General features: G+C 35.2%; 1 long non-coding RNA gene across 5 annotated transcripts in view; it reads right to left on the bottom strand.

Annotated features, from left to right (window-relative positions):
* Positions 1-725: 725 nt before the first annotated feature.
* Positions 726-25492, bottom strand: part of LOC308488727 — a 521148-nt gene continuing 496381 nt past the window's right edge. For 4 of the 5 annotated variants that reach the window (XR_013991939.1, XR_013991940.1, XR_013991942.1 and 1 more), the window contains one exon: positions 5679-10057. This is a non-coding gene — a long non-coding RNA (uncharacterized lncRNA). Of the gene's footprint in view, positions 2589-5678; positions 10058-25492 lie in introns of those variants that run through there. The other variant, XR_013991941.1, reaches the window with a different exon arrangement.

The raw sequence follows: 25492 nt of genomic DNA, 5'->3' as shown, positions 1-25492 counted from the left end.
CAGCTATGATTTCCCTAAGCTAACCCATCTGGATTCAAGATCCAAGGAAGTACTGAGTGGCTTTAAGTGACAAAAAAATAAAATAAAATAAAATAAAATAATGTACCAATGTCTTAAAGGCTATGTTACCTTTGGAAGCATCAGAGTACCTAAGTTAAAACCCCAAAATCTCTGAAATTTTACATCCTAATTTCCCACATAATTTTTTTTTGAGCAAAAAAAACAGGACTATTTTCTATTGAGGTGAAAAATGAGGCATTAGGGATATATACAGAACAATATGTTCTTCAGTTTGTCTCCAGTTTGGACTAATGTCATGGTTTATTTATGGACCTAGCAAAATATTTAATATATTTTTTTTAGTTCAATTCAACTTTTCTTGTGTTTGCTTGTGGTCTACTTTGGAAAATGACTGATTTTATTTCTTATATCAACTCCTGTCCAGTTTTAATAGCACTGTAAAACAGCATTTTAGTTTCATTTATTTCTCAGGAATGAAAAAAATAGTTTTTTAATTGGTGGGATTTCAATTTCCCAAGAACAATTACCCAATTTATAACTTTTAAAACATTTTTTTTTCTATGAAGCTACTTATTCAAATAAAGATATTATTTAGTTCAATTTTCTGATATGGCTGAAGGCTGGGAGCAAGAAAAAGAACTATAACTGAACAAACTGAGGCACTAATTTTTTTTTATTTTATTTTTTTTTTTTGTTTTAGTGAAAATCTTAATACTTGAGAAGACAAAAAATTTGCAAAATCATTATTGCAGTATTACATTTTTTGGTATTGTTTTTGATAACATTATACAATCATCCTAGATCGAATATGCTATAGTTATAATAGGTTTTACATAGGAGTACTGTGATAATTTAACACAAAAAAGAATAGAGAAGACAAACATAAAGGGAATATTTAGATACATTTTACATATCATTGACCTGTTACATGCAAACACAAATAAATTCTATAATGGAAAATTAGTCAAGAAGCAAGAGTAAGAAATTCAAAGCAGGTGATATCCATGATAATTGAGGATAATTAGAACAGAATTCCTCTGAGTAGAACTGCCAACCTTCTGTTGGCTCACGTGATAAAGCAGCTGTTTCAGTCCTACAAAGAAGTGAGACCTTGTTTTATTGCCCTGACTGAAACTTGTTTTTATTAACATGATTCCTTTCTAGCTAAAAAATGTTCAATTCTGTCAGTGTGACTTTAGGGGGTTATGCAGTTTTATTAGAGGTACTGATGAACATAATCACAAAACATATACTTACATGCATGGGGAATAAGTATAGTGTATAAACTTGTATTCATACAGGAGTGGGAACGTGGAAACCATTTATTTAAAGAATGCTGATTCCTACTGCTGTGTAAGTGTTGAAATAGTATTATCATTTCCTAGACAAAAAATCCACAGTTTCAGGAAAGTCTCCATGAAAAATGAAGAATACATTTAGATTAATGAAAAAAGAAATGTAGCAAGACACTATACCAAAATGGCACACAAGCTATGTTTCCAGAGGATATAGGGAAATTGCCCTGCATGTTGTAGTTTTGCTCTCGAGGAACTCCATTCAATCCCCACTTTGAGACAAATGTTGTTTATAAAAGTCATGGTTATCGTTCTCTTGCTATTAAGGGAAACATCTGGGTATAAATTCCCCTTGGATTGGATCACAGAGCAAAAATACAATTATTTTATTTTGTCACCATACAAATATTTTCATTGAATAAGATAGGATCTCACACTTGGGACATCTATTCTCTTTGAGAGAAGCTGTTGACCTAGTGGACAGAAGATACTTTGCATACTTTGCCTATTTTTCTAATTTGTTTATTTACATTAAGGCAAGAGAATTTAAAAGTCAGCATCCTCTAAGAAGGCTACACCTGACATTCTACCTCATATCTTTCCAAATATCACATAGGTGAGTCAAGATAGAACCATATTTGAACACATATTTGTACAGAACTCTGTAGTATGTACTGTAGAAATTACCAGGGAAGTAAGCAAGATCTTCTTCCAAGGAGTTAATTCTACAAAACGCAGAGTCAGGAGTCAGAATTTAGGTACAAAACTATAAGGCAAATATAAATCATATTATATCACAAGTTACCAATGACATAGAGAATGGAATATTTCACCCACTGTTTTAATTGAGCTTGATCTGATGAAAAGAGCATTTTCTGGGGGCTTACCCAAAGGCCACATCACAATCTACAAAAGACTAAAATGGGGCTGACCCTGTGGCTCTGGCGGTTGGAGCTCCATGCGCCTGACTCCGAAGGCTGCCGGTTCGATTCCCACATGGGAGAGTGGGCTCCCGCCGCAGGGTTGACGGTTCAATTCCTCGAGTCCCGCAAGGGATGGTGGGCTCCATCCCCTGCAACTAAGATTGAACACGGCACCTTGAGCTGAGATGTCGCTGAGCTGCCGCTGAGCACCCGGATGGCTCAGTTGTTTGGAGTGCTTCCTCTCAACCACAAGGTTGCCGTTTCGACTCCCAAGGGATGGTGGGCTGTGCCCACTGCAGCTAGAGACGGCAGCTGGACCTGGGCTGGGCTGGGCCCTCTGCGGCTGGGACTGGGGGGACAACAGCATGACTTGGAGGGGGGGCCTGGAGGTACGCACTGTTCCCCAGTGGAGTTCTGTTCCCCTTCCCCAATAAAATCCTTGAAAAAAAAGACTAAAATGGTAATCTTTATTAATTTACATTGAATATATATTAAATATATTTGTGGTTTTATTACCATGATGATGATGCATAAAAGGATAGTTTGGTAGTATTTTTTGAAGAATTTTCCTGCTGTCATTTAGTTTTGAATTCCTTGGAAAAGTGCTATTTTGTGAGTTTTCTCGTATTTATCCTTAACATGATTTGAATTATGTAGCTTTAGAATGGGGTAAACAGTTATTTATCATTTGTGTGTTACAGGGCAACAGAGGACAGAAGGGCTGATAAAAAGGTTGAATAATAGCTAGACTCCAAAACTGTCTTCCTGGGCCCCAGTTTGGTGAAAGCTGTATTAAATCATAGACCCACAGAACATTAAAGAAAACGAGGGTTTGAAGATCACCTAATCCAACCTCACCATTTTTACAGAACTGGAAAAGAAAATCATGGGATTACGTGCTTTACTCACAGTCACAAGCCAGTTAGTAACCGAACCTGAACCCAAACTCAAATATTCTGTCTCATGGTTCAGTTTGTTTCTCCAAATCATCCTAACTCTCTAAATAGTATAGTTTAAAATTTTAATTGTTTGAAAAGGTGCTATAATCACATGCTCTAAAATGTATAAAAGGTATAGAGTAAAAAGGGCAGTTTTTATTCCTTGTCTCTTTTATTTACTTCCCATCAACTACTCTCTCAACACATCCTTAATCAGGTAACCTCCTTCAAAATGTTGAAAATCATCATCTCGCTGAGGTCTCCTTTGCACACTCTACTTAAACCAAAATCTATAGCCCCAGCACTCTGGGCCCCATTTCCCTACTTTAATTTCTCCACAGAACTGATCACCATTTACCATACTGTATATTTTACTGTTTTTCACTTACTGTTTGTCTCTCCAAGTGGGAATGCAAGATACACAGAGAAAGGAGTCTGTCTAATATTTCTTTAACTGCTATATCCTCAGAGCTTAGTAGGAACTCAATAAAATTTGCCGGACTGAGTTAAATTGAATAACTGTGTGTCTAACTGCTGGTATGTTTAGTTTATTTATTTGTCCTTGAATATTCCATAATTTCTGCTTTCTGAATAATGGTGTTATGCTATTTGGTACACGGGTATTCATAACTATTACGTCTTCATTGTGAATTGTACCATATATAATTATAAAGATCCCCTTTTTACCACTTCTTGTTTTTACCATAAGTTTCATCTTTTAAAAATAATTTAAATTTTTGTATTAGTTTCAGGTGTACAAAACAATGTAATAGTTAGACATTTATCATTTATGTCCCTCACAAAGTGATAACCCTCCTCCCTCAATCCACTACTCCTCTGACATCGTGTACAGTCGTTATATCTCCACTATCTCTATTCCTAACGCTGTACTCTGCTTCTTGTGACTATATATACATATAAAATTATAGTTGACATTCACTATTGTTCAGCTTCAGCTTCAGGTGTACAGTGAAGTGATCAGGCATCTACATCATACCTGAAATGGACTACCTAATAAAACAAGTGTCCATTGGATACCCTACAATATCTTTACAACATTATTGATTATATTCCCCAAGCTGACTTTTGTATCCCCTTGGCAATATTGTGGTTACTGATTGTGCTTTCTAATCCCCTCACTTTCTCCCTCATCTCCATTTCCCCCCCTCATCTAGCAACCCTCAATTTTTCCTCTATATCTCTGAGGCTGTTTCTGATTAGTTCGTTCATTTATTATTTTCTTTAGATTCCACATATAAGTGAGATCATGTGGTATTTGTCTTTCTCTGTCGGACTTATTTCACTCAGCGTAATGTTCTCTAGTTCCATCCATATTGCTGCAAATTGTAAGATTTCATTTTTCTTTATGGCTGCATAATACTCCATTGTATAAATGTACCACAGTTTCTTAATCCAGTTGTCTACGGATGGGCATTTCGGTTATTTCCATGTCTTGGCTATTGTGTATAGTGCTGCAAAAAACATAGGGGTGCATAAATGTTTTCGAATTAGAGTTTTGGATTTCCCTGGATAGATACCTAGAAGTGGAATTGCTGGATCATAAGGTAGTTCCATTTTCAGTTTTTTGAGATACCTCCATACTGATTTCCATAGTGTCTGCACCAATCTGCAATCCCACCAACAGTGTGCAAGCGTTCCCTTTTCTCTACTTCCTCACCAGCACTTGTTTGTTGATTTATTAATGATAGACATTTTGACTGGAGTGACGTGGTATCTCATTGTGGTTTTTATTTGCATTTCTCTAATGATTAGTGAGGTTGAGCATTTTTTCATATGTCTGTTTGCCATCTGTACATCCTCTTTAAAGAAATGTCTCTTCATGTCCTCTGCCCATTTTTTTAATTGGGTTGTTTGTGTTTTTGAAGTTGAGTTGAGTGAGTTTTTTTATAAATTTTGGATATTAACACCTTATTGGATATACCATTGACAAATATCTTCTCCCATTTAGTAGGATCCCTTTTTGTTTCATAAGTTCCATCTTAATTGTCATCATGAAATCATGCCTCTGCTTCTTTTGATTTATAATTGTATGTTTTATTTTTGCCCATCCTTTTAGTTTTGTATTATCTTATATATATGTATATAGATATGTATATATACATATGTATACATATATATTACTTATATTTATATATATTTTTTATTTAATATATATATTTTTTACCTCAATGTTTTTTCTCCCATGCTTTTCCCCATGCTTTCACTATGTGGTCTCTTGGATTTTGGTGTACATATATATGGCGTGTGTATATGTACATGTGCACACATGCATTTAATGTTTAGTTCCTGATAATAATAAAATTGGTGCATTTTCCTCTCTCTCCTCCCCTCTCTTCCAATGTTTGATTATTACTTTTACTCTTTACTTTTGTATTGTTAAATGTGCAGAAACTTATATTACTTGAGGTATGTCAGATGAGACGACCAGGAAAACTTGCTGTACAGCCAGTTCTTTTTTTTCTTCTTCTTTTTTTCTACAGCCTTTGTTGCGCAGGATGCGACACTAACCTACATGCTGTCACTCATAACCTGTGCCGGGGGTCATAGCAAGTCACACGATTCACTGGACCCGGCCTGTGGACAAACAGCTACCTCTGCATACCAAGAGTCCAAGGGCCATGCTGCTATCTGCACAGGTCCTGTGGCTCAAGTGGAGGCATCCTCTTTCCCCTCACCCATCTGAGCCAGTGCCGCAGTGAGGCCCATCCACCATCCACACAGCTGTCTTCACGGGGAGCCGGGCTCCGGATCCTGCTTGGACGTACCCACTGGTGGGGTGGCAGCATCAGAGGCACAGCCCTCGTCACCACCTCCCATCTTCCCCAATTGAGTAACTTGTCCTGTGACCCACCTGTAACTCAAGTAAGTAAATAGACAAATAAAAGTTGCCTTGATCTGTCCCTCTCCATCCTTGCCCACAGGGAGACCAACAGCCAGTCAGGGATTGTTGGATGCAAGCCCTTCTCTCTATGTCAACTGTTACCACCCCAGTAATGGATTCCACCTACCATAGGAGGGAGGGTGCACCCCAAGAAAGATATGCCCATCTCCTAATGCTTGGAACCTGTAATATTGACCTTATTTGGGAACAGGTCTTTCCAGGTATAATTCAGTTAAGGGCCTCGAAAGGAAATTATCCTGGATTGAGGTGGCCCTGACTGCAATGACAGGTGTCCTTATAAGAGACAGAAGAGAAGACTCAAAGACACAGGAGAAGCCATGTGAAAGGAGACAGAGATAGGGGTGATGTGGCCACAGCCTGGTATGCCTGGGGCACCAAGACCTGGAAAAGGCAGGAAGGACCCTCTGCTGGAGCCTGCGAGGAAGCGAGGGAGCGTGGCCTGCCCACATCCTGATCTCCTGGCTCCAGACCTGAAGAGCACCACACTCCTGTGGCTGCAGGTCCCCCAGTGTCGCGTCCTGAGCAACAAAGGCTGTAGAGAGTCGAGAAGGGGCGGCTTTGGGTTAAGCTGTAATAAATAGACAGAGACTCAATGCAGTTAAATTACAGAGGACCAGGGGATCCGCAGTATCAGAGACTGGGGTTACAGCCAGTTCTTTATTTCCCATTCCTAAACAAATTTTTGTGTCATATTTATTGTAAGAGATTGAAAAATTGGCCAGAAAATAAATTATTACACAAATTTGGGAAATTGATAAACCATGTATATTGATTTTCTATTGTCTCTATAACAAATTACTACAAACTTAGTGACTTAAAGCAACCCAAATTTATTATCTTATAGTTCTGGAGGCCAGGATGCCTAATTCAGTCTCACTAATCTAAAGCCAAGATAGGGGTAGGGCTGGTTCCTAAGAGCAGCTCTGTGGGAGAATCTGTTTCCTTGCCTTTCGAGCTTCTAGAGTCAGCCTGCATTCCTGGGACCATGGCTCCTTCCTCCATTTTCAAAGCCAGAAGAGTGACATTTTCAGATCTCGTCTCTGCTTCAGTCATTACACCACCTTCTCTAACCCTGATCCTCTTGCCTCTATTTTAGAAAGACCCTTGTGACTACTTTGAGCACATCTCATGACCCAGAATAATCTCTCCACCTCAAGATTACTAAATTGATTATATCTGCAAAGACTCTTTTGCAATATAAGGTAAAATATTCACAGGTCCTGGAATTAGGATGTGGACATCTTGCAGGGGGCATTACTCAACCTAATGTACTATGTTAGACAGTGACAAAACATTTGGTAGAACTGTCACTAACTGTAAATTGAAAAAAATTAAAAGTACCCAGTGATCTTGTGATCCCAGGCAAAATGGAAGTTTGGGCAAAATGGTTCCGGGAAGGATGTCAGATGTATGTTTTTGTTGCTTTTAGCTACATATGATAAGGTACTACAAAAAAGATGAGGTCAGAAAAGTGAACACTTTTTAAAAAATTTAATCTTTTTAAATTGAGGTAAATTGACATATAACATTATATTCATTTCAGGGATGCAACAGAATGATTGGGTATCTATATATATTACAAAATGATCACCACAGTAAATCCGGGTAATATGCGTCACCATACATAGTTACAAATTTTTTTCCCATTTAAAATTTACTTTCTTAGTAACTTCCGAATACAATACAGCATTATTAGCTACAGTCACCATGCTGTATATTACATCCCCATGACTTATTTATTTTATAACTAGAAATTGGTACCTTTTGGCCCCCTTTACCCATTTACAAGAGAGCTTTTATGAATCCTAAGATTCAAGAGGCCTTGTGTGTTTCTTAAGCTGCCACCATAACCATACGATCACGCTTGACTAAATATTTACTGCCCCCTGAAAGGACAACAACCATGTGGAGAAGACCTGGACACATAGACTTGCTTTCAGAAACAGTGCTCCCCCAGCCAAAGTACAAATTCTTGAGTATTAAAGATTATTGTCTTAACTACTGATTTTTTTTTTTTTGCATGATTGTGGTAATGGCTGAATTACAAGTATTGTATTTTACATATTTGTATTTCCTTAGTCATCTGTAAATGATATTCTTTGGCTTCTAGATATTTCAAAAGAAATATCTTCGATCAAGAATTCCTTCCTCCAGTCTTTCCCTACCTTCTCTTTCCTATTTTTTCTTTTATTATTTCCCTATCATCAGGGAATATACCTTTGCCTGCCTGATCTGACTTAATCCTAATCTTTGTGTTTGTTTTGCAGTTAAATACAGTCAATGCTTCTTCCAGTTTTCTTGTCATGTTTTCAATAATGCTTCCTTATTTAGATGAAGTCTCTTCCTCTAGTGGTTCTCTTTAAAAGGTCTCTTGGGAATGAAATTCCCTGTTTCTTGCATATTTAAAACAATTATCTGTAAGTTTTATAGTTGAGTACAGCTTGTCTGAGTATAATATCCATGGTTCGTGCTTTCTCAAGTATCTTTTACATAATTGTTCCACTGACTTCTGGTATTGAAAACTTCTGGGGAGAGATTGGAGATCAGCTTCATTTGTTTTTCTCTTTGTAAGTATTGTGATACTTTTGCTTCTCTCTGTGTCTTTTAAGGTCCAATATTTTTAACAGACTGTTTTTTTTTTTTTTTTACTTTTATTTATTTTTAAGTGTGTTTTTCCAGGACCCATCAACTCTAAGTCAAGTAGTTGTTTCAATCTAGTTGTGGAGGGCGCAGCTCACAGTGGTCCATGTGGGGATTGAACCAGCAACCTTGTTGTTAAGAGCACCGTGCTCTAACCAACTGAGCTAACTGGCCGCCCCCAACGGACTACGTTTTTAATGGCCTGTTCTAGGTCATTAAAAACATAGCCCTCTATCATGATTTTTTTTTTTACTGTGGTAAAATATACTTAACATAAAGTTTACAATTTTAACCATTTTAAAGTATTCTGTTCAGTAACATGAAGTACATTCACATCGTTGTGCAGCTATCACCACCATGCATCTTCAGAGTTGTTTTCATCTTTCCAAACTGAAACGCTCTACCCATGAAACCCATTCATTCCCTTGTCCCTCCAACTCCTGGGAACCACTCGTCACTATTCTCATTTCTGTCTCTATGAATTTGACCACTTTGGATACATCACTTAAGTGGAATCATACAGTATCTGTCCTTTTGTCATCTTTTAAGAATTAAAAAATGTATAAGTTTATTTTTTGTTTTGTTTTGCTTTCCTCATCAGGAACTCGAATTATGCATATATTGGGGACATGTCCACCTAATTTAAATAGCTAATATTTTAAGTTATTTTTAAGTCTTTATCTTTCATTTTTCCTCTGCTATTCTTTTACTTACTATGTTTTTTGTTTTAGTGACCATTCTTCTTTGTGGCCTCCATATTTATTTCTGTAATTATATTTTATACTTCTTTTCTGAGATATGACAGTTTATGTTTCAGCTCACAATTGTTCTTATCTTTTACCTGTATTCTTTACTTGTGTTTCCAGTTTAATGTCATAGAGTCTCTTTTTTCATGAGGTTTTTTCTTTCTTTTTCAATTCATGCTGAAATATTTGTTCACGATTTTTATAGGCACTATAGCAATGTGTTTACTCTGTAGTATGCTTTATCTTTCACTTGTATATTATCTTTGTATAGATGCTTTTCTAGTTCCTTTTATATTCCTCATCACCGAATGAGTTGGAGTTTTCTTGGACAAGTAATTTGCAGGAAGTTTCTATAGGGTTAGATATTCTGTAGTAGTCTTAAAAATTTCAAAATCCAAGTGATTTCTCCTCTGCAGATAGATAACTCTCTGGGCTGCTTTGTGCTACAATTTCTCTTCTGAGAAATTTTATTTAGCTCTCCCTCCTTTATTTCTTTCATCCAAACCACTTCAGGCCAAGGTGGTGGGCAGGTTTACCATCACTTCTGTCAGACCTGTTCCCACTCCCATTACTGCAAAAAAAAAAAAAAAAAAAAAAAAAAAGTATAGTTTTCCAATTCACAATGAGCCACTCACCTTCAGGAAATATACTTTTGCTGTTGCTTACTGAAATATGCTGCTGCTGAGCAATATCACCCCCACCTTATTCTCTGAAATTTCTTCTATGTAACTTCTTGATATATGCATTTCAATTTTGCTCCCTAGTTTCCCTGAAAATGCAGTTAGAAAGGTCTTTATTATCACTGTGGCTTTTGCATGATTTCTGGGAGGAGAAGGGACTATACATGCTGACTTCTGCAGGTAGATTCCTTTAATTGTTTCTTATCTGAGCTCCAAAAAGTAATATAAGTTTCAAATTGAGGAATAAATGCCCTTCATATTGTATTATACAGTATTTGAGGTTAGGTTCCATGACATTATCTGTGGTGTGCTTCATGGATCACTTCTAATGTTATCTGTGCATTTATCTTTTTATTTACCCATGTATTCCACAGAGTGCTTATCACAGTATCTGTCACATAAGTGCTTAACCAATGTTTGTTGGAATCTAATAGATGAGTGAATACTGGATATTACATATCAAAATCATGGTGAATATTTTATGCCTATCTTACACAAAATACAAGAAATTTTCTCCCTACTCAAGAATCTTTTGTCTACTCAACTAACTCTACCTAAACAGTAAACATTTTATCTACCCAACTATTTCTTCATTGATTTTTGCTTAAATTCTAGAGAAATAATTGTAAATATGACCATTGAATGACTACAAATTTAGACAACAGTAGTGCTGACATATAAGGATAACTCATATATACTATGAGAAGTGCATTTTACCTCACTAAGTAGATTAAATTTGACGTGCCAAATAAACAAAACAGTGGTATAATAAATGTTTTACATTTTTATCTGGATCTGAGAATTAGCACAATCATTTATTTGCAACATTTGAATTTATCTGTTTCTTTTCACCTAGTTCAGTAGTTTACACGTTTCACACTTGAGCTCATCAATAAAGAATTGAGCTGATCCACAAAAAATTGAAACTTTTTGCTGTTTTCTCAATAGAGGACACAGAGTGCCCTTTATATGGACTTTTCCCCAGCAGTTAAATGATTGTTTATTTTAACTTTTTAGTTTCCTTGCTCTATCTTTATTTAACATTTAAATTGACATGATATTAGAGAGGCAATTTCTGTAATTATAAAGAGTTTTCTAATCTCTGGATTTACACTGATATGTAATCTTCTCAAGATGAAATAAAAGCTCTTGGTTAGTATGCTGGGTAGAAGATGGCAATTTTCAATTATCATCCAGTATAACGTACCCCTACTGAGCATGGATACTGTATTTTGTGTTAATTATCTTAATGTAATTGCTTTTTTATTAATCTTAATACTTAACAAATGAGATCATATCTGCAATGAATTTTTCAAAAAGCTTAGCAGAGATTCATCATCACCCCCTTGAATTTTATTATAATAAATATGAAATGTGAAAGTATTTTACATTCTTCACCTTTGCATTTTAAAAAAAAATTCAATTCCCATTTCTTAAAAATAAAAATGTTTTGTTGGTAAAAGCCAAGAACATCAATGCTTAAAATATGTTATTAGTAGTATTTATTACTCCTAAAATATTTACAGTGTCACATACAAAGGCATCATTTAAGTTATTTCCATTAAGAAAAAATATAGTATTTCCTTAGACCCCATTTTGCTATATGGGGAATATATGTATAGGTATATATTAGGCTGGTCTCTAAAAGAAATATAAGTTTCTAATGAAGAGTAAATAACCCACATGAATTAATTTTGGACAACAACAGTGTGACAATAACAATGTGGCTTATCAATACTGCATTATATTCTTGAAATTTGCTAAAAGGATAGATCTTAAGTGTTCTCACCACACATACACATACAAAAGGTAACTGTGTGAGATGATGCATATGTTAATTAGCTTGTTTGTGCCAATTATTTCAAAATGTATAGGTATACCAAAACACCGAGTTATACCTTAAATACATCCAATTTTTATTTGTCAATTATAGCTCAGTAAAGATGGAAAAAAGACAAAAATTTTTTAAAAGGTGGATAGTCAACCCAACCTACTTAAGGGGAAGGGATTCCATGAGGCTGGGAATCCTAGGAGGCAGGGATGACTGGGAGCCATTTTAGAAACTGTCTACCACAGTAAGCAAGAGGGAGCCTAATGACATCAATGCAGATTTTTTTGAGGGTTCTCCTAGTTCTATTTTTTTTTTACTTAAATTTAAACACATTAATACACACATACATATTGTAGTAAGCACTCTGTAAAATACAGAGATACATATTAGAAACCATTAGAGTTCAAGTTCCATATTAATTTTTCTCATTTTGATTCACCTTGCACAACTGAAATGTTTTACCCCTTGATCAACATCCCCCTGTTGCCCCCTCCCCTTACTCCCTTGGTAACCATCATTCTATTCTCTGCTTATGAGTTTGACTCTTTTAGAACAATAGGATGGTACTTCCAAGATTAGGTTTTAGAAAGACTTTACCTTGGAATGTCTCTCTCTCTCTCTCTCTCTCTCTCTCTCTCTCTCTCTCTCTCTCTCATTACATGCACTGAGGCACGCAAGCTGCCATGTTCTCAGCTGCTCTCTGGAGAGGCCCCTATAGCATAGTAAAGAAACGAGGCCCTCTGTTCCATAGGCTGCAAGGTATTGAAGCTTTTTGATAACCATTCAAGCCAGCGTAGAAGCAGCTGTTTGAGCCCCAGTTGAGTTCTGAGATGTAGCCCTGATCTACAGCTTGAGGGCAACCTCATGAGAGACCTTGAGCCAGAGGCACCCAATTAAGTTGTGCCCAGATTCCTGAACCTCAGAAACTAAACATAACAAATTTTTATTGTTTTAAGCAGCCAGGTTTGGGGGTAATTTGTTATGCAGCAGTAAATAATTAGTAAATAACTAATACATTTACCAATAACCTCACCTCCCTATACCAGGTAATTTTTCTGATACCTGATTACTATGCTAACTTTTCAGAGGCTATAGACAAGAGTTTCTTCATCAATATAAGATTAAATGGATCATCTATTCTAAACATTCATAGTTTTAAAATGTATTTTGTAAGATAAATTCTAGAAGTTAATATAATGGAAGGGAAAAAAGCTTCTTTTAGCACTTAAGATTATGAGCTATTTTCAGAAGAATGTTTTTCTCTTGACATGCTACTGGTTTCAGAACTGTACCAAATAGATCAAGTATATCTTCAGCTCTATCTCCATACCCATATATACAGCTACCTACTCAACATCTCTATATATCAAACTTAACGTGTTTATAACTAACATGATTATAACATGATCTTTTCCTCTTCCACACATCCTCTTCTGTCTGCCCTCTCTTAGTAAAGAGCCCCATCATGTTCCATTTCTGGACTCTAGAAAGTGAGAAGTGAATTACAAGTATGGCTATCCCTATTTTAAGTAGGGCAAAGACTAAGGTGCTGCAACAAGTAGCACTTGATTTAGTGCTACTTCCAAGGTGTACAGGATATAAGTGACTCCATTAAAGCTAACCCACCATCTTGGTAGCTGGGTGAAACTGGCACCTTGACCCGCTCCCCCTGCAATACACAGAACTCTGGGCTGATCACAAGATTCCCATTAATTGTCTCTCCAATGCAAGGCATCCTTACTTCACCTGTACCTCACCCTGGCACCAAATTCTCACTGTTTTTATCTACAAAATACAGAGTGGGAGCAGGAGAGGGGTGGAAGGTGCGGTGATCCATTTGTCTCTGTGTTGCCAAAGAGTGCTTCTGTACTTATGTTCCCTAGCAAACCTTTAAACCAAGTTGGACTTGTCTGCCTCATTCTTTGGCTTAGCAGGTCCTCTGGCATTTAGGAGACACTTTGCGTACACAGCCCTTTCAGGATACACATAGGTTCTATAAAATAGAAACACAATTTTCTTTCACATGGTTTCTGAATACGTGGTCCTGGGCTGTTGGGGCAGCCTTGCTATCATCAGTATGTGGCTTCCATTTCTGGGTTCAACGCAGTTTTTTCATTGTTGACCATCTCTCGCTGGGAAAAGAGAAGCAGTAGCATGTATCGCTGTTGTTCACATGCCACTGGCCAGAGTTTAGTTACAAGAATGCATCAAACTGCAGAAGAGTTATAATCTGAGAAATGTATGTCAAGCTTGTTGGCCATGGGCTCAGCGAAATTGGGCTAACATGGTTTGGGATTAAGATTACAGGCTCTCAGGGCAGACTGCCGGGGTTCAAATCCCTGCTCTGCCACTTACGAACTGTTCGATCCTGGACAAGTTATTTTGCTTCTTTCTGTACCAGATTCCTTCATATGGAAAAATGTGCATAATCTCATCTACTTCATAGAAAAATATTTATAAAGGTTTTAGAACTGTGCCTGGTTTACGTTAGTGTTTTTCACATAAAATGGGTGTTATTAAGCAGGAGATAATGGATATTGGTTGACAGCAAGCACTTAAAATTTCAGTCTTTTTTTATTCATTCTTTGCTTTTAATCTATCACCAAATTCTGTTGATTTTTCTTAAATTGTCTCCATGTCTACTATAACCTTCTGTAATATACTCTTCCTTCCTCCATCCTAAAATCTACCTTCCACACTATAAGAAGTTTCTTTTCACACTGAAAGCATGATCATTTCATTTTCCATCCATCTTTCTCATGGTTTCTTAAAGCTTCTTATGGTTTTTGGAAGGTAAAAAGGAAGGAAGGAAGGAAGGATGGAAGGAAGGAAGGAAGGAAGAAAAGGAGGGAGGGAGGGAGGGAGATACAGAGGAAGGGAAAGAGGGAAGAAAAAAGCAAGAAAGCAAAATAGAAACGAAAGGAGGGGGAAGAAAGGAAGGAAGAGATTCCTTATAAGGCTCTGTATGCCGGGCCCCTGCCTATGCTTTTGGCTTCCTCTTCCCTAGTCTCTCACCTCTCAACTTGAAAATCTGTTGTTTAAGTTTTCTTTGTTTTTATACCATGCCTCCTTTGTCACAATTTCCTCCTCTTGCAGGGAATATACCCACTCCCATCTTGACTGACTCCTTGTCTTTTTTTCAGGTTTAAATTAATTATCACTTCCTCTGTCAAGTCTTAGTAACTACCTCTGTAGGGTGTGCTAGTCTCAAAAGTAATGTAATCATACTTACAAAACACACATGATAGTTTGTGATAATGCGAATTTAGTGTGGGGTTGCTTTCATTTAATGTTTGCCTCTTTCACTACCTTGTAAACTTTTAAAAAGTGGTGATTAGGTCTGTTTTGTCGTTCAAAATTTGATTTCTAGCTTCTAGCTGATGCTTGACACATAGTAGGCATTCAAGAAATACTTGTGATGGAAAAAATGAATACCTACGAAGAAAATCATATTTATGATAAACAGTAATACAAATAAGCAGCTGAGATCAAACTCGGAAAATCAGTAGGCAAGATCCAGAGCTATACACTGAGACCAACTGTGCATAATAAATTAAAAATGACTCACCAAGAACTTTATCTGCAAAAATGTTCTATTTTCATACATACCACCAATGGCATTATCACATCTAAAAAATTATTCAACACCCTGTCCATATCCAATATTCAGTTCATATTCAAATTTCCTCTCTTGTCTAAATTTATTTTCACAGTTGTTTTTCTCAACTCAGGATCCGTACCACATACTCATTGTATTTGGTTATTATGGAATTTGAAATGTTTAAAAATGAAAATTCTCACTTCTGCTAAGCACAATAAGCCAATCACAAAAAGACTGCATGATGCCACTTATATGTGATACATAAAGTATTCAAACTGATAGAAACAGACAGTAGAATAACGGTTGCCAGGGGCTGGAGGGAAGTGGAGATGGGGAATTGTTTAACCAGTATAAAGTTTCCATCATGCATGATTAAAAAGCTCTAAATCTATTGTACAACAATGTAGATATAGTTAACAATACTGTATTGTACACTTAAAAATTATTGAGAGTGTAAATTTATGTTATCTGTTTTGTATCACAATTAACAAAAACAAATGCAAAACAAACAAACAAAAAAGGATTGGAGCAAAGGACTCAAATAAACATTCCTCCAAAAGACGATATACCAAGGACCAACAGCACATGAAAAGATGCTAGGCATTGTTAGTCATTAAGACAATGCAAATCGAAATTACAGTGAGATACCTCTTCATACTCATTAAGAAAGAAAAGAAAAAATGTTAAAAGTATATGTTCAATATTAGCTCTCACTACTTGGGACTCCATACCAGATTGCTAAAAATATGCGGATTTTACAATAGGCATATTTACTTGATTTTAGTAATAACAAGTCTAGCAAAATAAAGATGGCTATCAACTTTTGAAATACCTCCCACTAAGAAGTGGTACCTATGTCCTCTCCCCTTGAATCTTTGACAAATTAAATAAGGCAGAAATGATAGTGTAGCCGTTTGGGGGCTCAAGCCTTAAGAAACTGAAGAAGTTTCCAACTTTTGTCTCTTTGAACACTTTCTTTGTGAACCCTGAGCTACCATGGAAGAAATAGGACTACCCTGAGACCACCATCATGGAGGCTATAGATCCGTGGCAGAGAGTCAGCTGAACCCAGTATTCTAGCCCTCTGAATCATGACACCAGATGTTTTAGACCACCTGAGCTGCTATGACAAAATACCATTAGACCAGGTGGCTTATAAAGAACAGAACTTCATTTCTCAGAGTGCTGGATGATGGAAATCCAAGATCAAGGTACTGGCAGATTCAGTGTCTGATGAGAGTCCACTTCCTGGTTTATAGACGGCCAGCCATTTTTTAACTGTGTCCTCACATGGCAGAAGGGGTGAGGGAGCTCTCTGTTTTTTTGTGTTTTTTTTTTTAAATAAGAGCACTGATCCTATTCAGGAGAGCTCCATCCTAATAATCTAATAACCTCTCAAATGTTCCACGTCCAAATGTCATCATATTGGGGGTTAAGATTTCAACATATGAGTTTTAAGGGGACATCGACATCCAATCAATAGTACCAGACATGTGACTGTAGCTGTCTTGTATCCTCCAGACAAGCCCACCTGCCAGCTGAATGGCACTCACCAACCTTAGACAACAACATATGTATCAGAAGAATCATCCAGAAGGGCTTTGACTAAATTTTTGACTCACAAATTATGAAGTATTTATAAAATGATTGTTATTCTAAGCTACAAAGTTTTGAGGTTATTTGTTAAGTAGTACTAGCTAACAGAAACCTAACAGAAAATAAACTTTTTTCAGAACTGTCCTAAAACTTCTAATCCATGTATAATAGCAGTAGGTCATAATTCACCTAAAATGTATTAAACATGTATAGTGGAGCCCACTAATATAATACAAGAATATAATCATTTAGCTTTGATGTTTTGTCCCCTCTGGAAATTCTCTCCCAAATATTTATTCTATAATGCACTGATGGCTAGTTTAGTTAACTACATCTTTTGCCAATAATACTACAGGTTTTTCCTCTTTGTTTTCAAGTTCAATATACTTGTATTTTAAAATACACATCTTGTAAAAATGTCTATCCAAATGATGGTCAGAGACAGAGCAAGGAAAATAAATAAAAGCTAGAGAGAAATTAAATGTCTAGCAGTTAACTTCTAGACTGCTTTATGCTACTTTAGGCCCTTATATAGGCTTCTGTTTGCTCCAACTTGCAAAGTTTAACTAATTTAATTTTATGAATATTTTTTTTAAATCTGTGAGGAAAAATGAATTATTTCAAAATTTGAATATTTCCTAATATATTTCCCATGAAGAGCTAAGTTCTACTTGCAGGATACCAAGAGTTAAAGGTAGAAAAACTAGTCAATTCAGACATTTTTTTTTCATAGGGTTTTATCCAGGAAGTAAGATTTTACATCAAAGAGATTCTTTACAATATCTAAGTCTGTGCATTGTACTCAACTGACAAGATGCTGTGATGCCCTTAAAAATCCCCTGATGCTAATCCAAACAGACTGTTTACTTCAATATCTTTGGAAATACACGTGTATATGAGTATAAAACTTTCTTTCCTAATTTCCCCTCATAAGTTTAATTTTTTTTCTCATAGGCACCAAAGTTGTCCTCTAAACAATAATGGCCAATTTCTTCCACAGTGGTATAAGAGAATCTTATATTTAAAATTCTAGGACAAAGTAATTTTTTTGGAGTCACAAGTATATTGTGAGTCCTTGTCTTACAGTACTCATCTATCCAATACCATTTTTAATCTCTTCTTCAGGTACTATTTCCTGAAGTTTGAACAGCTTTCTTTTTTTGTCACTTATTTGCATTTTAAACAACTTCATTTATGAACCTAGTGACCAAGCATAGGACCTGTAACCAACTACAGAATATCTGGTTCTCTTTCAAACAGACAAGAACATATTTTTCCTTGAAGTGATCAAAGGGACAGGGCAGATGGCTAATTTCAAATCATGATTATGGGCTAAACATTATCTTGTTCCCTCTAAGACCAACTATTGAAAGAATTCATTGGCTGGAAATAGTCTCAGTTACTTTTTTTGTGGGGGGGCGATAAAGTTCATGTTTTAATTTTATTTTTTCTGGCGAGTTATAAAATGCAATTCTTTCTTGTGGTTCACAACTAATAAATTCCCAATATATATGTTAATGGCAGAATGAAAAAAGATGAAAAATTATAGTACATTACCAAATAGCTAACATTCTGCTGAGGTATCCACAGTTAGAAACCACAACTGAAAGGTCTGTGGTGATTCCCAACCAGCAACAAGTGCTAGCAGTTTTTCTCTCCAAATATTCCTCTCAAAAGACAGATATGGGCACTCCATACTTGTAGATCCCTGCATGCCTTCTAATAAAAGTATCTGGAAAGAACCTGCATAGCACCTACAGCAAAAAGAGTCACACACTTAATTTATATAATTAAAAAATAATAAACCTCTTTGTTAGTTTCCAAATGAGTCAGCTAGATCCCGTCTTTAGTAGGTAAGCAGCTGACTTCCTCCTTTTTTTTGGTTTCTGGTAATATTTTACCTCCTTTCACAAGTCAGGAAGACATTCATGAACTAAGAGAAAGAAAAAAGTGCCCCTTCTTAAATTTTAATTTATTAGGTTGGTGCAAAAGTAGTTGCATTTTTTTGCAATTATTTTTAACCTTTTAAACCACATTTACTTTTGCACAAACCTTATAGCTGTTTTGTCAAGAAGGAAACAAAAATAAAACACAACTACAAAGTAAAGGATAAAAGTATGTAGGGGGCCTGGAATTGTTCTATTGGAATTCATTTACAGTGGCTAGATAGCATTTAACTCACTCTATGTCAGCTAAGAAAAATTAGTATTAGTTGCTTAAGAAGGCATTTTGGTCAGGTAGCAAAACATACCTCGCCACCAGCTTGCTAAGCCCAGGCTTTGAAGCTGTGGGAACAGTAGCAACAACGAAAACAAGCAAAAAAGTCGTAAAATGATCTATGCTTTGACATATTTTAGAAGAGAGAAATCTCTATAAATGAAAATACACAGGAGACTTTTTTGCGTGGTTGACCAGTTCTCTCCAAGGCAGCAAAGAGTAGAAGACAGCAGAGACCACTAAACTATTGTCTGTGTCTATGAATTTTGTTTCTTCATTTGTTTGTTTTTTTCCTTTCTTGTTTTCAGTTTTATATATCACATATCAGAGAAATCATTTGGTTCTCGACTTTTTCTGTCTGACTCATTTTGCTTAGTACTATAATCTCAAGATCCATCCATGTTGTCGCAAATGGCACTATTTCATCTTTTCTTATGGCAGTAGTTTAGTGGTTACCAGAGGGAGAGGGGGTGGGGATGGTAGATGAGGATAAAAGGGATCAAATATATAGTGATGGAAGGAGAACTGACTCTGGGTGTTGAACACATAATATGATATATAGATGATGTATTACAGAATTGTACACCTGAAACCTATGTAACTTTACTAACAATTGTCACCCCAATAAACTTTAATTTTCAAAAAAGAAAGTAGAGACAGACATCTATTGCATTTAACCTGGATTTATGTTTTTGGAGTCAGAATAGCCTGAAATCAAATCCTGGGTAAACCTCACAGCAGCCGGTATTGCCTTAGGGCCTGTTACTTAACTTCTCTAAACCTCACTTTCTTTGCTCTAATAATGGGGATCTCAGGGTGACTGTGAATATTGTATTATAGGAGTCAAACAAATTTTGAGCAAATGTTTTACATTACTAACTTTCAGTTATAGAAATATTATTTAAAATGAAGTTATTTTATTGAAATGGAACTGACAATGACTTAGTAAAAATTTAATAGCTAATATCAGAATGGGTTATTATCTTAAATGGTAACATTTCCCCAAACAAAAGTTCTGCTAAGCTTAAATTGTCAAGTTATTTAAAATATACAATTGGCTAACATATTAAAACTTGAAAAAGTTTTCAAGATGATTGATTTTTATCTGATTGTTTAGTGGGGCAATTTATAGCTACCATGGAGTGCTAAATTGGAGACACAGGTAAGCAGGGTCTAGTGCATGCCAAGCACAGATGTTTGTAATCAAACTAAGTTAACTGCAACTTTTTTAATTTTCTGGATTTACTTTATTTGAAAAAAAAAAAAAAGTCCTTGTAACTATGTGAAGATTATTTGGAGTTATATGAAAGGGTAACAAAATATAATGTAACTATGACATTGCAATTTGAATAAGTTATATGTCTCAACTCTGTCTGGCTCTTTTGTATATTGGCATTTAAAATTGCAAGCAATATTATAAACTTTTTATAGAACATATAAAATTTGTTCTACATGATCCCTGAGGTGAGTGTTTCCAATTGTGTGATATGTTTCTTTTTGATTATTCTTTGTCCTAAACTTGTTGCACTTCAGCGTGAGTTATAAGAATATTCAAAATAGAAGTACTAAATATCTGTGTGAATATATTCAAGCTCTTCTAAAGGATTAGATTCAATAGTGGAACTTTCTCTGAGAAAATAATGTTAACAATGACAGCAGCAACTGGAAAAACAATATATAAAAGATATAGGGGATTTGATTTATAAAAAAATATATTTTTTATATTTAGTGTGCTACTTTGCAATGGGAAGTGTTTGGAATTTTTTTTTTTTTTTTTTTGGTGGGGATCCTGTTCCTACCAAAGTAATGATAAGTAGCACATGAACCTTGTCTTTTACCTAGGAGTAACTCTATACTGCTTTAGTCACAGTCAAAATGAAATAATATGTAAGCATTCAGTCATAACATGGTCTACCCATGTATCCTTATCTAATTATAATCCTTATTAGCATATTCCTCTTACCCAAAGCTAGAATGGGATAAGAAACAGGGAAACAGAAGGAGGATGACTAATGAACCATAAAAGTTCCTTTATGGTTTATTTTTAAAAATCTAACCTTTAACAAAAAACTAAAGCTTCTAGAAAAAACTAAAAAAAGCCTAAAGCTTTCTTTGGGGAACACTGTCATTTAATCAAATGGCTTAGCGTGACAATCTGAAGCATGGGGGATAGAGAGAGAAAATCACTAAGATGAAAAAGAAGATGAGAAGGAATTTTTAAATCTCATTAGGAAAAAGAAAGCAAATGACATAGAAAAATAGCAGTTCATGACTTTAAAAACTGTCATCAAATAAAGCTCTTCTCTTCTAGAATTACTCACCCACTAATTTAGCCTCAGAGATGTTGGTCTGTTGCACAATAGTCCACAGAAAGAAAAATAATTTTTTTAAAAACAATATCTGCTAAAAACAGAAAAAGAGACCAATCTAAAGTAAATTTCTGAACATAGTAGAGTTCTAGTGATGACAAGTTGAGTATCAAAAGTTTGATTTTGGCCAAAGGAAATAAATAAAATTTTAAAAGCTTTAATTTGATAGTTACATTTAAATAATAGTTGGGTTTACATTACGCATATAAAACATAATGGTAATATAAGAAAACAAATGACTGTAATGAGATGTGTTTATATTTTATTAATGTCAAAATAAGTGGGAATGTTGAACTTTAAGGATGTTTTCTTATAAAATTACATTCACCATTTATAAAACATAGATATTAATTTATCTGCAGCTGTGTAAGTAAGTGAGGATGGATACTGGGAAAAGTGAATAAGCAAACTAGTTCTTTAAAATTTAGGAAAAGAAGTCAGGAAAGGATGTTCACTACTGGTGGTCACACACAATAATTAGGTGGGAAAGTGTCCAACCATATGTAGCAAGATGATGAATACACTGTTTTAGGAAGAAGATGACTGCATAGAGTCTAATTGGTCCACTATCCTCAATGACGAAACTCCTGAACAAACATGATTATTATTAGGGAGATTTTAAGGGAGTTAAATAGATAATGAAGTGAAGTGGGCATCATTTGAGCAGTTGTTGATGTGGCAGTGACAAAAGGAGACAGTGGGGAAAGAACCAGGGGTGGAGATGGAGAGAGAAAGGAGAGGCCACTAGATCTCTGGAATGGATGTAGGTGGAATTCCTTCCTAGCTCAGTGGCCTCAGAAAGAGTTTAAGTTCTCTAGTGAGTCATGGAAAGAAGTAAAAGTAATTGCTGCTTCCATGCTTTTGTCTGGTTAGTGGAGATGATAGCTGACTATATAAGGAATGAATAGGAAGCTGTGTTTATGGTAGAACTGATTTGGTAACAGTGCCTTGGAATTTTATAAGGGTTTAGTGCTCTGAAAAAGATACCGGGTGGAGGAGAGTCAGTATGAGCATTTATGATACATTTACCTATTTACATCAATAGGTACTCAATTGTTTACTTTTCTTCCCTTTTAGATGGATAGATAATATATATATATATATATATATATATATATATATATATATATATATATATATATATGTGTGTGTGTGTGTATATATGTGTGTGTATGTATATGTATATATATGTAATTAGTTTTAAGAAAATCACCTAATCTTATGATCCTTAAATTTCCTCATCTTTAAAATGATTATAACAATGCTTATTTATGATGCCTTTTATAGGAATCAAATATTTGGCAATCTTTGAGGTACCTATACTGTAATTAGAAATCATGAGTGAAAATCCTTTGTGTTTTTCCCAGGAAAGATTCACTTTAAAGATATCATGACTTCTATCACATCTTTAAAGTGTCTTCTTGCCTCTGTAGGGTTTTATACAATCCAAACTGCAGGCAAAAAAGGAAAAAATCGTGACCTAAACAGCAAAATAGCATTTAAGATTAGCTCCGTTACATTACTTAAGGGCTATCCAAGAATAATACAAACCAAATGGTACAAAACTACCTCGACATTAAGGGATCATACAATATTCATCACCCCAGCTAAAATAATGCATAATAGAAGCACTCAGCACTTTGTATACTAGTACACTTTTGGTGTGGCGGATGGCTTTTGAGCCATCATTTATGTAAGTATACCAACTTTGAGGGAGATAATACATATTATTAAACCATTATCCATGTATCTGTATAAGCCATCCACTTTTGGAAGGTCTAGTAGTGAAGGTTTAGGCATTTCAATTAAATTACCCATTTTGTAACCTATTCTATACAGTAATTATTTGAAATAGCAAAAATTGAAACAAAGTTTTATTGTAATTACATTTTTCCTTAAAAGAAATTTAAGTAGATATTGATAATATGACTTTAGTTTTAGTCAGCATTCTAGTGTCAGAATGAGTTTTACTCTAATAAGTACTAGAAGTGACAAATTTATGTACATTCAAAATTTATGTAGAAATAGAGTCATAAATAAGTTTTCACAGAAAGGATAATAAAATATGTGGTACTATATATGTTTAAATAAAACCCTGAAACTCTGTCAAGACTATACCCTTTTTGATTATAAATTTTTACTTCTTTTATTACACAATTAATATTGGGTCCTGTATTTCAACAAGGGCTGTTTGTGTTTGTTCAAGAAACCTCTAATCCATGACTATTAATATGGAATGAAATTTTCCACATAAAATGGAATAAAGCATTACTGAAATGTTTAAGTGATCCTTCAGACTCTTAATGAGACATACTTTTTAGCTGATAATGTCAAAGAATGGAAGTTCAAAAACTCTTGACTGAATTCAATAGAATCTCAGCAAAAGTATTTTTTGGACAATCTCCTTCATCTGCTTAAGTGATACCTTTTTGCCTACTGAGCTTTATGTTCATGACTTAGCAAAACTGCACATCACAAAAATGGCATCAGCCTCTAGATTTTTTTTTGAAGTTTCCAAACCTCAAATATTAAACTAATGAATGTTGTGGTCCACTGCAAAGCATACATTTCAGCGGCATTTTATAAAAGTCCATTTTACATCCAATAAATCAGTTAGTTACCAATCAAATTCTACATTCTTTGGAAGATCTACTATATAGAAAAAAAAAATGTGTTAAGAAATTACTTCCAGAAAGAGAGGTGGGGAAGCACTGCAGTGGCAGTGTTTATTTAGAAAAATTAAAAAATTACCTGGGTAACATTATATTGTATTCATATTTTATACACACACACACACACACACATACACACATATAATATATACAGATGGTGCCAAAAAATGTATACACATTTTAAGAAAGGAAAAAAAACTGTATTAAAATTGTAATACTCAATATATACTAATGACAAAAGATGAATACAAATCATGTGTACACATGTTATGGCATCTCAGGTATGTATACATATACATACTTATGCACATAGATATATAGATGGATAGTAGATAGATAGATAGATAGATAGATAGATAGATAGATAGATAGATAGCTTTCTACTGAAGTGATTTTTGTTAGAGTACCATAAATATATATTTTTTGAAATCACAGATGATGCTTCTGTTTGTATATACGCTTAGGATAGGGGAGGAATCTTAAGAAGGTTATCTAGCACATTGTCACCTACCAGAACTATACCATTTATCCCAGGTATTTAGCAAGACTATAACAGAATATTAGAATTGGAAATGATATTTGACCCCTTTCTGCCTATTTAAACATTGAATCATCACTATAACATTCCGAATAGATTTTAATCCAGCCTTTGTTTGAACACATATAGTTTATTTCTGAGGAAAGTGATCTGCCCTTTGAATGTGAAATCCAAGAGTCTGAGGTCCAGTCTTCAAGTTCCCAGCCTTCTGACCTCTCCCTCCTTTGTATAAAGAGTATGCTGGAGAGACAGTTACTAAGATCTTGGTGATTGTTGGATGTTATGAACATCTTACTCTGACAGCCAGGGAATCTGTTCAAATCATGCACTGCTCTTGTTGTTAGAAGGGTGTTCCTTATCCCTCCGTACTTTTAGCATCCTTTCTCTGAGTTATCTCTTTTAGTCTTCAGAGTCTCAATTAGAATCAAAATCTTTATACTGCTCAGGAACAAGTTCTAAATTCTACCACTCTTTCAGAGCCAAGACATTCTTATTTATGTGT

The sequence above is a fragment of the Rhinolophus hipposideros genome (assembly GCF_964194185.1).
Source record: "Rhinolophus hipposideros genome assembly, chromosome: 2".
Taxonomy (NCBI): domain Eukaryota; kingdom Metazoa; phylum Chordata; class Mammalia; order Chiroptera; family Rhinolophidae; genus Rhinolophus; species Rhinolophus hipposideros.
Note: the sequence above shows the minus strand (reverse complement) of the source record. Positions and strands in the feature narration are given on the sequence as shown.